This window comes from Schistocerca gregaria, chromosome 3 (assembly GCF_023897955.1).
Source record: "Schistocerca gregaria isolate iqSchGreg1 chromosome 3, iqSchGreg1.2, whole genome shotgun sequence".
Lineage (NCBI taxonomy): Eukaryota > Metazoa > Arthropoda > Insecta > Orthoptera > Acrididae > Schistocerca > Schistocerca gregaria.
Window position 1 is genome coordinate 196,767,096 of NC_064922.1, and position 15,294 is coordinate 196,782,389.

Here is a 15,294-nt window from a genome sequence, read left to right on the forward strand (position 1 = left end):
AGCATCAACAGAGAAGACGGCTATAGTCTTCCCGTCATCAAGGGAGTAAATTCGCTGTCAAGTTGTTTGGGGAATATTAACAATGACCACGAAGTCATTTCTGCGACATAACAGTGACATTTTGATGAACACTCCCCATCTCTTGCTCTGCCTGTTTCTTTCATTCCAATGATGATGACCCATGAACAGTAATAGGAAGAATTTTACCCAGTAACTTGTTTAGAATAAGCTAGGGAAAACCCTATTTTATAAGGGAACGCGACCTCATCTCTCACAATGTTCAGCTACCCTTGAAAATTCTGAGGAAGATTCCGACAGAGGGGTCGAAACCGCGATCGTGTAAGAAGAGGCACATAACGGGGCCTAACAACCTGACGGATATATGAAGATTGCATCTGTTCTTTCGGACATGTCCAAAAGAACAGATACCATCTTCATATATAGTTAAGGCTAACCGGCCATTTAAATTCTTCTTCTGTGCTGGATACACACGCATTACCCGAACTCTTACGGGACTCGGTAAGATTGTCTGCCGCGAGTAATGAGTGTAATGGGCAGGGGCACTACGAATGTAGTGTGTGGACATTAAGTTGGGAATGTGGGTCTCACGGGGAGCGTGCAAGGGATAAATCCCTGCAGTCGCAGTTCCTCTGTGCCCTCGGTGGCTCAGATGGATAGAGCGTCTGCCATGTAAGCAGGAGATCCCGGGTTCGAGTCCCGGTTGGGGCACACATTTGCAATTGTCCCCGTTGATGTAGGTATATCAATGCCTGTCGAGAGCTTAGGGTCTTGATTTAATTACCATTTCAACCTGACAGATTTTATCGTCACAATGAGCCCCGCCCACTGTGAGACTGAATTCCGCCTGATGACGCTGCAGTCACGTGCCACGGTAAGAAAGTTATATAAGAGGAGCAGAGATGAATGAGGGATCATCCTAATGATGATACGGGCCGTAAATGGGAAAATCCACTCACGTGGACGACTTTGACAACGGGAAGATTGATATGGCCTCTCCCTGGAATCAGCCGCGCTGGTCGGTTGCTCGGGTGCTACTGTCGTCAACATCCGTGCAAAATGAATTACCGGAATTGCTTGCTTTCAGAATAAAATAAAATATCTTAAAGTGTACGGCTATTGGTAAAGTTTATTGACTTTGAAAAGTCTATGCAAAGTGACTGCAGGTTGGTCAAACAGCGATTAGCCGACAAGGTGCTGGACATCCACGCCTCATGGCACAACGCAGAGATTGGAAGCTTATCCATTTCGTAAAGCAAGATGCGCCGCGATCTCTGACAGATCTTTAGATAGAATATAAGGCTGGTGCAAGGAAAAGGTACCTGGAGAACACGTTCAGCTACATTGCTGAACATGGGGTTCTGCAGCAGAGTAAACCTACGCGGGGAGCGTTTTTCTTCTTGCATTGTATGGATCGGTGCAGCAGAGGATCATTGTTGCAGTAACTCGTGGGTGTCATGTTTCATACTTGTGGCCATCTAGCTCACTGATACAATGAACTGGGATGCCCAAGCAAACGATGAAAAGCTCTACTTACTAAGCTCCGGAGGAAACAGATGGTTTGTTGATCGATTTAATGATGTTACGTTGCTGGAAAAACTATTCGCGGGAAGCTTGGGTCCTCTTTTGTGCTGATATGGTGCATCTCTACACCTACATCATACTCCGCAAGCCATCTAAAGGTGTGTGGTGGAGGGTACTTTTGGTACCACTATCTGATCCCTCCAACCATGTTCCAATCACGAACAGTGCGTGGCAAGAATGATTGTCAGTAAGTCTCTGTATTGGCTCTAGTTTCTCGAATTTTCTCCTCGTGATCAGTACGCGAGATGTATGTGGGTGGAAGTAATATGTCGTCCGACTCCTCCGGGAAAGTGCTCTCCCGAAATTTCAATAGTAAATCTCTGCATGATGTACAACGCCTCACTTGTAACGTCTGCCAGGGGTGTTTGTTCAGCATCTCCGTAACGCTCTCTCGCCAGCTAAACGATCCCGTGACGAAACGCACCGCTCTTTGTTGGATCTTCTCTACCTCCTATATCAGTCCTACCTATTAAGGATCCCAGACAGATGAACAGCACCCAAGAATCAGGAAAACAAGCGCCTTATAAGCCACTTCTCTCGTGGATGAGTTACATTTCCTACCGATTCTTCCGATGAATCTGAGTCCGGTGTCTGGCGTCTGCTTTTGTGTGGTGATTCCACATCAGGTCGCTCTGGATAATTACGCCTGAATATTTCACGGCAGACGCTGTCTCCAGCTGTTTATCACCAATCGTGTACATCTACATCTACAAGGACAATCTGCAAATCATATTTAAGTGCCTGGCAGAGGGTTCATCGATCCACCTTGACAGTTCTCTATATTCCAATCTCGTATAGCACGCGGTGAGAATGAATACCTATATCTTTCCGTAGGAGCTCTGATTTCCCTTATTTTATCTTGGTGATAGTTCCTCTCTATGTAAGTCGGGGTCAACAAAATATTTTCGCATTCGGAGGAGAAAGTTGGCGATTGGAATTTCGTGAGAAGATTCCGTCGCAGCGAAAAACGCCTTTCTTTTAATGATGTCCATCCCAAATCCTGTATCACTTCTGCGACACTCTCTCCCATATTTCGCGACAATACAAAATGTGCTGACCTTCTTTGTACTTTTTCGATGTACTCCGTTAGTCCTTCCTGGTAAGGATCCCACACCGCGCAGCAGTATTCTAAAAGAGGATGGACAAGAGTAGTTAGGCAGTCTCCTTAGTAGGTCTTTTACATTTTATTAGTGTACTGCCACTAAAACGCAGTCTTTGGTTAGCTTTCCCCACAGAGTTCAAATTTAAGTTGTTCGTAATTGTAATACATAGGTATTTAGTTGAATTCGCGGCTTTTAGATTAGACTAATTTATCGTGTAGCCAAAGTTTAACGAGTTCCTTTTAGCACTCATGTGGATGACCTTACACTTTTCGTTATTTAAGGTCAACTGCCACTTTACGCACCATTCCGATATTTCTTCTAAATCGTTTTGCAGTTTGTTTTCATCTACTGATGACTTTATTAGTCGATAAACGATAGCGTCATCTGCAGACAACCGAAGACGGCTGCTCAGATTGTCTCCCAAATCGTTTATATAGATAAAGAACAGCAAAGGGCCTATAACACTACCTTGGGGAACGCCAAAAATCATTTCTGTTTTACTGGATGACTTTCCGTAATTTACAACGAACTGTGACCTCTCTGACAGGAAATCACAGATCCAGTCACATAACTGAGGCGATATTCCATAAGCACGCAATTTCACCACTAGCCGCTTGTGTGGTACAGTGTCAAAAGCCTTCTGGAAATCCAGAAATACGGAATCGATCTGAAATCCCTTGTCAATAGCACTCAGCAGTTCATGTGAATAAAGAGCTAGTTGTGTTTCACAGGAACGATGTTTCTTAACCCATGTTGGCTGTGTGTCAATAGATCGTTTCCTTCGAGGTAATTCATAATGTTCGAACACAATATATGTCCTAAAATCCTGCTGCATATCGATGTTCACGATATGGGCCTGTAATTTAGTGGATTACTCCTACTACCTTTCTTGAATATTGGTGTAGCTGTACAGTAGTGGATTTCTTTTCCTATGCATGCGCAATATGTTACATTTATTTAAGTTCAGGATCAACTGCCAGAGCCTGCACCAACCATCAACTCTCTACACGTCGTTTTGCAAATTCTTACTATCTTCTAGCGTTTCGATTGTGGTATAGGCAACTGCATCATCTGCGAATAGCCTTAAAGAGCATCCGACGCTCTCTGCTAGATCATTTATATATATTGTAAACAGTATCGGTCCTATCTCACTTCCCTGTAGTACTCCGGATATTACCTTTACATCTGTCGATTTAGACTGCAAGGAACCTGTTCGCCGTTGCAGACAGCGCCTGCGGTACGAACGGATAGCTCGGGTGGGGAACCACAGGGTGGTAAGCGATACTGGACAAACGAGGCAGGCGGGTCTAGCCACAGACAGGAGAGCAGTATCTAGGCAGTAGCAGAGACGGGAGAAGGCCGCCACTCCGACTGCGAGCAAGCGGGAGCCCGCGTGAAAGGCGGTCTGGGACTGCCCTGCACTGACGCCACGGAATGAGGCCTAGCTACGCACGCACACAGCGGAGGTGGCATTTCGCGACTCTGTTTCTACTATCGCTTGACGCAGATTGCATCACAGATACAGAGACGCTGAGAAGGGGGAATATTGCGGAGCCACATGTACTATCAAAAATACAATCTAAGCCGTTATAAATCTAAAAGTCCTTGTAGAGGCAAGCAACTATTATGAATAGAAGTATTGGAAGAAATATAAAAAAGATGTTTGGTTGCTTGAAAACAGTCGCTGGTTTTCTCTGAATTTGTTCATTAATTGTCATGACTCGCTTCGAGGGTAACCCATCACCTGATGACCTATTACAAGGGTTCCAACTTTAATAGTGGCAACTATTTATTTACAGCTCGTATAAAACAGAGATGTGTTTCAAAGTTTGACTGATCTTCAAAGTAGTCACCAGCATTGTGTATAAAACCCGTTGCCAGCGATGTGGAAGTCGTAGTATACTCTTAGCAGTGCCAGTTGTGTTCACAGTTCGAACGGCGCGGTCTGTTGCCGGACGAATTTGTAGCAGTTCTGAAGCGAATGCCGTGAAGTGTTTCCTTCAGTTTATAAATCGAGTTGAACTTACGAGGGCTTAAGTCAGGGGAGTGCAGTAGGTGGTATAGCACTTAGCAGCCCCATCAGTCTAAGCTGAACGTAGGTTGTGTTCCAAAAATGAACAGCATAGAGACAGAAGTCATGGTACTTTCTGCAGGACCTGATCATAATTTTGCAGGACAATGCTCAAGCACGTACAGTGCAGTCTGTTACTGATTTGTTTGACTGAAGGAAACACTTCACGACATTCGCTTCAGAACTGCTGCAAACTCGTCGAGTGATAAACCGCGACGCTTGAACTGTCAACACAACTGGCGCTGCTAAGAGTATCCTACGACTTCCAAATCGCTGGCAACGGGTTATACACAATGCTGGTGAGTACTTTGAAGGTCAGTAAAACTTTGAAACATGTGTCTATTTTGTACGAGCTGTAAATAAACAGATTGCACTACTAAAGTTCCAACCCTCGTATAAACAGACAAAGTAAGAGAAGTTAGGTTACGTATTTTTACAGAAATGCAAATCTCTTATGAAAATCAGTTCCAAACGAACAATAATTATGAACAAGATACTGTTTCATAATGGAATACATATCATTTTATATACAAATATATGAGTCTTCGATGTAAACGTCAAAGACTGTCACTACGAGTATGTAAAAGAAAAGAGGTGGCATCATTAATTGTACATTTTGATCCTAACTGCTCAAGTTCCATACCAGCAATCACCGCCGTCGGTGTGGCCGAGCGGTTCTAGGCGCTACAGCGTGGAGCTGCACGACCGCTACGGTCGCACGTTCGAATCCTGCCTCGGGCATGGATGTATGTGATGTCGTTAGGTTAGTTAGGTTTAAGTAGTTCTAAGTTCTAGGGGACTGACGACCAAAGTAGTTAAGTCCCATAGTGCTCAGAGCCATTTGAACCATTTAGCAATCACCAGCGCAACCAGTCTATTCTGGGGGGAAGGTTGGGTCAACCTAGGTGGCGCAGCTGTGTCCATGCTCGTTTAAAGAGCGTAACACAAATTCGTGACCAATATAAGTTCAAAAAAAAAATGTTCAAATGTGTGTGAAATCTTATGGGGCTTAACTGCTAAGGTCATCAGTCCCTAAGCTTACACATTACTTAACCTAAATTATCCTGAGGACAAACACACACACCCATGCCCGAGGGAGGACTCGAAACTCAGCCGGGACCAGCTATACAGTCCATGACAGCAGCGCCCTAGACCGCTCGGCTAATCCCGCGCATCCCAATATAAGTACAATACTCTAATTCTTAAGAGACAGTGGCAGAAAGTGCGTATCAATACATAAAATATTTAATAGTATCTTGCCCAGATATGAGCTAAAAGTCCTAACTTCCTGATAAAATTGAAGTAACACGCTATCGTAAAACCAGCAAATAAAAATCTTTATAATTTTCTTTGTACACGTGCGTAAAATTTTCAAGATATGACCAAAGGAAATGCAAGTCTGTTACAGTGTAAACTGCCCGTGTAACTTACGTACAAAATACGCTGATCACTCAGAACGCTATGACCACCTCCCTAATAGCCGATGTATCCAACTCTGGCAACGGAAAGAGCGGCGACATGTCGTGATATGGAAGCAACTAGGCCTTAGCAGCTGCCTGGAGGGAACTGGCACGACATCTTCATACACATTTCACTCAATGCCCCCAAATTCCGGGGAGGGGCCATGAGCCTTAACGTCGTGTTCAGTCACACGTTCAGGAAACATTCCTCACACGCAAAGAAAGAAAATATGTTATGTGGACTTGTGTCCGGAAACGCTTACTTTCCATGTTAGAGCTCATTTTATTACTTCCTTCAAATCACATTACTCGTGGAGTGGAAACACACAGCAACATAACGTACGAGCGTGACGTCAAACGCTTTGTTACAGGAAATTTTCAAAATGTCCTCCGTTAGCGAGGATACATGCATCCACCCTCCGTCGCATGGAATCCCTGATGCGCTGATGCAGCCCTGGAGAATGGCGTATTGTATCACAGTCGTCCACAATACGAGCACGAAGAGTCTCTACATTCCGTACCGGGGATGAGTAGACAAGAGCTTTCAAATGCCCCCATAAAAGAAAGTCAAGAGGGTTGAGGTCAGGAGAGCGTGGAGGCCATGGAATTGGTCCGCCTCGACCAATCCATCGGTCACCGAATCTGTTGTTGAGAAGCGTACGAACACGTCGATGGAAATGTGCAGTTGCTCCATCATACATGAACCACATGTTGTGTCGTACTTGTAAAGGCACATGTTCTAGCAGCACAGGTCGAGTATCTCGTATGAAATCATGATAACGTGCTCCATTGAGCGTAGGTGGACTAAACTAAAATGAGCTTTAACATGGAATTTAAGCGTTTCCGGACACATGTCCACATAACATCTTTTCTTTATTTGTGTGTGAGGAATGTTTCCTGAACGTTCGGCCGTACCTTTTTGTGACACTCTGTATAGAGGCACAACCGTCGCGCAAATAAAACTTAAAACTGACGTTCTACAGAGAAAAAACATTAATAGAGCGGTTGTATTAGAATAACTTTTTTTATCTCACGTAGCATGGAAAGATAAGCATTCAGGGGAAATAATTAGAAAAGAAAAGACACACCGCCACACAGAAATCTGCATATTTTTGGGAAATGTAAGATGATTCAGGCTACTATAATGAGCAAGGCGTGTGGTCCTTATTTTCGAATAATTATTTATGAAAATGTATTCCATGTGATAAATATACCTTGTAATGGTTCTTTATTTGCGAAACCATGACCACCCGCCAACCCGATTTTTCGATACCGTGGATTAATGAATATTTTTCTACGTATGTCTCATATTTTTCACTCTATTCAAATTTGGTTTCATTTTTATATGTATGTACGTCGATATTTTGAGATGTTGAAATCGATTTAATATCTAGTGTGAATATCTATGTACTTATTGTTATCTTTGATGCTGGCTAGTGTCTTTTTGTTGCCCGCATCTCGTGGTGGTGAGGTAGCGTTCTCGCTTCCCCCGCCCGGGTTCTCGGGCTCGATTCCCGGCGGAGTCAGGGATTTTCCCTGCCTCGTGATGGCTAGGTGTTGTGTGATGTCCTTAGGTTAGTTAGGTTTAAGTAGTTCTAAGTTCTAGGGGACTGATGACCATAGATGTTGAGTCCCATAGTGCTCAGAGCCATTTTTTGTCTTTTTGGCGCGAAAGCGTACATAGTAGTCAAGTTTTTGTGTTGAATATGAACGGTCTTGACTTTAAGTAGGAAATGAAAAGATAAGTCTGAGTTGTGGACAATGAAAATGTTCTGAGTTTGATTAAGTGCAGTAACGGCTGCGAAATTGTATGATGAAGTAATATGTTGAACATGCGAAAGTATAAGAACTTTAATAAATGTGAATTTCTGTGAAAAATTGTCTTCGTAATTTCTTCAAGTCGGCGTAATTAACATCCGAGTGCCTTTCGCACCAACAGCGATAGTCATGCTACCTAGACATCAATTTTATTTACGAGCCAAAGCCAGAACGAGATCGTCGTTTGACTGCAAATACAAGATAAGTGATATTATTGTTAATTTTCTTCAGTTACTGTAATCAACTGATGTAGCAAAAACTGCCACATTAAAGACCTTACAGTTGCGCAATAAAAAGATCATACTTTGAGTGCGCGACGTGATAAATTTTCAACTAATTAACTGTTAGTGGAGGTATTGTTGTAATCTGTAGCAAACATTAAGCAAATTGTAATATCGCCTCCAGACTTGATAATGGCCTCATCACTTAGCGCCCCAATTCAGGTGCGATAGGTTGCCTGAGTTTTCGTCAAACCATCAACTTATGAATGCAGCCCCATGAGCAAGTGTGTTATTAACTTGGCAAACGGAATTTTACGCACCACACTCATCGTGAAGATGTAGAATAAATGACAACAACTACACACCACGGATGCTCAACTAAAAATGCTGGTTGATCTACACGATGACCTTAATGAGTGGGTACGGGTCATGGTAGGGAAAACACCCCAACACAGCACACAACCACCTCCTGCGTGAAGTAGTTCCTTCACAGGCGTGGGTGAAACGTCCCATTGCACTCCACCCCTTGCATTGTTTCAAAGGAGAAAAACTCGCGAATCGTCAGACCACACTGCACACCGCAAGTCAGGCACTGTACGGCTTCTGTGTTGTTTGGCCCAATGAAGACATGGAACTCTTATGTGCCGCTGTGAGCGTCGGCCGGAGTGGCCGAGCGGTTGTAGGCGCTTCAATCTGGTACCGTGCGACCGCTACGGTCGCAGGTTCGAATCCTGTCTGAGGCATGGATGTGTGTGATGTCCTTAGGTTAGTTAGCTTTAAGTAGTTCTAGGGGACTGATGACCTCAGATGTTAAGTTCCATAGTGCTCAGAGCCATTTGATCCAACTCACTTTGGTCCGGGTTATGATTTAGCGGATGCCATTTTTGCGCTTTCCCTGAATGCAGTATTAACCCTCGACATGGTAAGTGCTGAAACACCAAACGCCGCGGCTAACTTGATCACGGAACCATCCACCATACGAGAGTGAACAATTTGCTCACGTTCAAATTCACTTACTTCCAACAGAATGCACTCGGAACTACACAGAACACTGTCTTACCGTGACTGACACTTCCAACGTACTGAAGACATTGCACAACTGGCGTTCTTGGTGAAATACAACAGAAAAACATGAAGACTTGCCTAGCATCTGCATTAATGTTCAAGGACGCGTTTCTCGCGGTGTTTCCATAATTCTGTCCAACACTTGCAATAATAATGTCCAGTACGTAACCCCCTCGGACCGACTGTTGTTCTGTTGCATTGAATGTAGTCGACTGCCTATGAACAGACTCACAGATATACAGAGCTTGCCTAAGGGGGCTCTTATATACAGTGGAGAAAAAGAACCTGATAATAAGGTCAGAGCAGGCTAGTAAACGTGGAACAGAGCAAACTTTCGAATTAATCATAAACCGCAACTGCATCGCCGTGGATTTACGACCATAAAACAGCAGCCAATCAGCGACGAGCGTGTGGAAGTTTGTCTGGTAAGCGAACGTATGTGGGTCCCTCCAGCAGCGCAGTTTCGTCCGACGGAGCTGCTTCTGTGTGCGCCAATCATCTCTTCGACGATGTTAGCCCTATACCGATGCTGGTAGCAGAAAATTTGAGCATTTTCTGTAAAAAAAATGGGATCCGACAAAAAGCTGAAGTTCTGTCTCCAATTTCAAGTTTAGTTGACCGTTTCTGATCTACTGGTTAAAATAAAAATTCGCTCTAAGACCAATCGTTCACTGAAAACCATAGAGAAAACCACACTGCCAACGTCGTTTTCTCAAGTACTGCATTCGTCTTTTGATATGAAGATGGCCAGTGACGGCCGAAATAGACAATTTATTTAACTGAAACTGTTTTTGTGTCGGAAGATCAACTGTTTTAATAATAAGAGTTCTGTTCGCTATGAAAGCTTCATTGAACCGTATACATGTTCCAGTATCTATGTGCTCACCTTGTCTACATCTACATTCACATACATACTTCGCACTCCACCATAAGGTGCGTGCGGAGGGTACCTCGTACCACAACTAGCATCTTATCTCCCTGCTCCACTCCCAAACAGAACGAGGGAAAAATGACTGCCTATATGCCTCTGTACGAGCCCTAATCTCTCTTATCTTATCTTTGTGGTCTTTCCACGAAATATAAGTTGGCGGCAGTAAAATTGTACTGCAATTAGCCTCAAATGCTGGTTCTCTAAATTTCCTCAATAGCGATTCACGAAAAGAACGCCTCCTTTCCTCCAGAGACTCCCACCCGAGTTCCTGAAGCATTTCCGTAACACTCGCATAATGATCAAACCTACCAGTAACAAATCTAGCAGCCCGCCTCTGAATTGCTTCTATGTCCTCCCTCATTCCGACCTGGTAGGGATCCCAAACGCGAGAGCAGTACTCAAGAATAGGTCGTATTAGTGTTCTCCTTTAGCGTTCTCCTTTACAGATGAACCACATCTTTCCAAAATTCTACCAATGAAGCGAAGACGACTATCCGCCTTCCCCCACAACTGCCATTACATGCTTGTCCCACATCATATCGCTCTGCAATGTTACGCCCAAATATGTAATCGACGTGACTGTGTCAAGTGCTACACTACTAATGGAGTATTCAAACATTAGGGGATTCTTTTTCCTATTAATCTGCATTAATTTACATTTACCTATATTTAGGGTTAGCTGCCATTCTTTACACCAATCGCAAATCCTGCCCAAGTCATCTTGTATCCTCGTACAGTCACTCAACGACGACACTGAGAACAGTTACTCTTAAGTAAATTAGACAACCTCTTGCAGGGTAAACATGTTTTACCGTCAGTTTGGGTGCACGGATTTTCCACTCGCCCGGACGCCGGCCTGGCAGTGTTTGTGTTTGCGGTGGAACGAGCGGCAGGCCGGTGTGCGCCGCTTCACGCTCTGCGGCGACTTTCTCCGGAGCAGCGAGCAGCGGCGGAAAGCGGGCACCCGCTGACTGGAAGCTCCGCTTCCCTCTCGCTCTCCTCTCTCTCTGTCTCTCATTAGAGGCCCCACCTGCTCCTGTTCTGCGCGGGCGAAAGCGTCGCCGGGACACTCTGCCAGCTCCAGATGCCGCTATATTCCTACCACTAACATCAACGGCCGTAAACACTGTGATGCAGCTTAGCTGTAGACGTCAAATATTTCCAGAACTGTTCCATGCATCGTAATTCTGTTTTCACCCAAATAAATTAACAAAAAGTCCTCATCAAACCATGTATAGTCCCTTTATATAGCTGTACTAGCTAGAAAACTCAGAATCGGGCCCGGGTATTCATTTAGCCAATTTTCTGTGAGAACAAAAAATCAAATGTGTTCCCAGTGTGATACCGAAGGTATTTCATTTCTATGTGTTCGTGAAAATGCCTTTGATATTATGAAACAGTTGTACACAGAAATACTCGTAATATAGGGAGGATAGGTACAGTATCCCAAACCTGTTCCTGTCAGCTGAGTGCATCTGCTTCGCGTGTCTACAACGCGATTTTGTAAACCTCTGTATAGCACGCCTCTTCATATTTCTATAGACGGCTATCGCTTTCGCCTAAAGGCTGTTGGCGCTTCGCAGTTGAAAGCTGTCAAGCGAGCTGTCAGGTTGTTTCCTTAAGTTGAGTCGACTGTAGGAGTGTCTCAGTCGTAAGAAAAATAGTGCATTAAAACTTCATGCATGATGTGGTCAAACAGAGCTTGGATGGCGTGTACAGTTACAGCAGCGCATGCAGCTTCAACACGATACCACAGTTCATCAAGGGTAGTGACTGGCGTGTTGTGAAGAGCCAGTTGATCGGCCATCATTGACCAGACACTTTCAATTGGTGAGATATCTGGAGAATGTGCTGGCCAGAGGAGCAGTCGAACATTAACCTGTATCCAGAAAGGCCTGTACAAGACCTGCAACCTGCGGTCGTGCATTATTCTGCTGAAATTTAGCATTTCCCAGGGATCGAATGAAGGGTAGAGCCACGGGTCGTAGCACATCTGAAATGTAACGTCCACTGTTCAAAGTGCCGTCAATGCGAAAAAGAGGTGACCGAGACGTGTAACTAATGGCACCCTATACCATCACGCCGCGTGATACGCCAGTATCGCGATGATGAATATACTCATCCAATGTGCGTTCACCGCGATGTCGCCAAATACAGATTCGACCATCATGATGCTGTAAACAGAACCTGGATTCATCCGAAAAAATTACGTTTTGCCATTCGTGCACCCAGGTTCGTCGTTAAGTATACCATCGCAAGCGATCCTGTCTGTGATGCAACGTCAAGGGTAGCCGCAGCCATGGTCTCCGAACTTACAGTCCATGCTGCTGCAAACGTCGTCGAACTGTTCGTGCAGATAGTTGTTGTCTTGCAAACGTCTCCATCTGTTGACTCAGGTATCGAGACGTGGCTGTACGATCCGTTACAGCCATGCGGATAAGATGTCTGTCATCTCGACTGCTAGTGATATGAGGCCGTTGGGATCCAGCACGGCGTTCCGTATTACCATCCTGAACCCACCGATCCCATATTCTGCTAACAGTCATTGGATTTCGACCAACGCGAGCAGCAATGTCGCGATACGATAAACCGCAATGGCGATAGGCTACAATCCGACCTTTATCAAAGTCGGAAACGTGATGGTACCCATTTCTCTTCCAACAACGTTTCGCCAGGCGAGCCCGGTCAACTACTGTTTGTGTATGATAAATGGGTTGGAAACTTTCCTGTTATCAGCACGTTGTAGGTGTCGCCAACCTTGTGTGAATGCTCTGAAAAGCTAATCATTTGCATATCACAGCATCTTCTTCCTGTCGGTTAAAGTTCGCGTCTGTAGCACGTTGGCATATGTGGATAGTGTCTGCGAAATATTATGCAAATATAGTAGCAAAGGGGCAGTTTTTCACGCAACTCATGGTTTCTAATGCCATATCTGCTGAACTATGATAGGTAGGTGGTTCTTACCTCACAGAGATTATTGCCTGACAGTAAGCGATAAGTGTGCAACATTTGGTCGAAATTGGTCCATTGATTTAGGAGGAGATATGGAACATACAAATTTAGATACATACATTTTAGAATATGTATGGTTAATTATAGAGATACCGGTATTAACGTCGCTTTTTCAAGTGGACCATCGAGTGAGGTTGTGCAGTTGTTTAATATACTGATATACTGGACTCGCATTCGGAGGAAATACCGTTCAAGCCCGCGTCCTGTCATTCTGATTTAGGTGTTTCGTGTTTTCCCTAAATCGCTTCAGGCAAATGCCGGATGGTCCCCTTTAAAGGACACGGCCGATTTCCTTCTCCGTCCTTCCCTAATCCGAGCTTGTGCATCGTCTCTAACGACCTCGTTGTCGACGGGATGTTCATCTCCTCCTCCACCTCCTCCTCCTCAAATGGAGCTATACCACTTTTTTCCCATTGTAGATCTAAGAGAGACTATTTTAACGGTGTTTCAATGTTCAAAATTCGTTTAGTAGTTTCGAAGAAATTGCAATATTTAGAACTTAGGGTTAATCTGTTTTGGACATGAAACTGATTACTGTCTTAGGTGCATGTTCGTGTTGCTTTAAGTAACTGGAAGGGGTGGGGGCGAGCGGAGCTCCAGCACGATGTAGCTAAGAATGTCTACTTACAAACGCGGAATAGAAACGAAATGTTTAATTTAAACCCGACGCTAATCAAACTTGGCTACTTGGGGTTGGACTTGCGCAACAACTGGAAGGCAAAGAACATGACATCTAAGGATAATTCACCTGTAAGCTACAGTAACAGTACTGTTCCTTTTTCTATCAAAGTCTTAACATTCCATTTATGTCTTCAAGTGTTCGAAACGTTCAACCTCTACTGCAAGAGACGTTTTCAGTCGCTGAAATAAGAACTTCCGGAAGACTGAAGACATTCCTTCATCATTGTACATACTGCAACGAGAACGATGTTTTAAATCCTCTCTGGTCGCCGGTATTTGTTTAAGGTTTGCTCTCCAGGTTTACCGCAAAGAAAAGAAGTCCAGTGGCGTCAAACCAGGTGAACGTGCAGGCCGACTGATAACGCCTTCACGTCCTGTTCAGCGGTAAGAAAAGAGATGAATATTTTGCTAACACAATTCAGTGGAAAGCTTTCATGCCGGCACCATATGTTGTGCTGTTGTGGTCTTCAGTCAAAATACTGGTTTGATGCACCTCTCCATCGTACTCTATCCTGTGCACATCTCTTCATAATCTCCGAATAACCACATTTGTGTATCTTCTTACGATATTCATCCCCAGGTCCCCCAGCGTTCCTCCAAATACGTGGCCCTTTGGTGTCTCACAATGTGTCCCATCAACTGATCCCTTCTTTTACGCAAGTTGTGCCACTCTTTTCTCTCAATTCTGTTTAGTATTTCCTCATTAGTTAAGCCATGTACCCGTCTAACCTTCAGCATTCCTCTGTAAAACCACATTTAAAAAACATTATTCTCTTATTGTTTACACCACTTACCGTCCATACTTCGCTTCCATACATGGCTATACTCCAGACAAATACCTTCAGAAAAGACTTAGTAACACTTAAATCCACATTCGATGTAAACAAATTTATCTTCTTCAGAACCCGTTTCTTGCCATTGTCCTTGACATTTATATCCTCTCTACTTCGGTCATCACAGTTATTTTTCTGCTCATGTAGAAAAACTCATCTACACCTTTAAGCATGTCGCTTCTTAATCCAATTTCCTTTGTATCATCTGATCGAATTCTACTACATTCCATCATCCTTGTTTGCTTTTGTTGATATTCACCGTATATATTCCTTTCGAGACACTGTCTATTCCGTTCAACTGCTCTTCCGAGTCCTTTCTTATCTTTGACAGAATTTCAATGTCATCGGCAAACCTCAGAGTTTATATTTTTTTCTCCCTGAACTCAAATTCGCATTCTTTGATTTTCTTCACTGCTTTCTGAACGTACCGACTGAATAACACCAAGAATAGGCTACAACCCTGTCTCACTCCCTTCTCAGCCGCTGCTTTCCTTTTA

At 44.0% G+C, this 15,294-nt stretch overlaps 1 protein-coding gene and 1 non-coding gene across 2 annotated transcripts in view; one reads left to right on the forward strand and one right to left on the reverse strand.

The window, feature by feature from the left end:
* The window catches only part of LOC126355754 (formin-G-like), a 129,960-nt gene that overhangs the window by 13,833 nt on the left and 100,833 nt on the right, over nucleotides 1–15,294 (reverse strand). The gene's annotated exons all lie outside the window — the stretch shown is intronic.
* Trnat-ugu (transfer RNA threonine (anticodon UGU)) lies at nucleotides 655–729 on the forward strand. The gene has a single exon. It is a non-coding gene; the product is annotated as a tRNA-Thr (tRNA).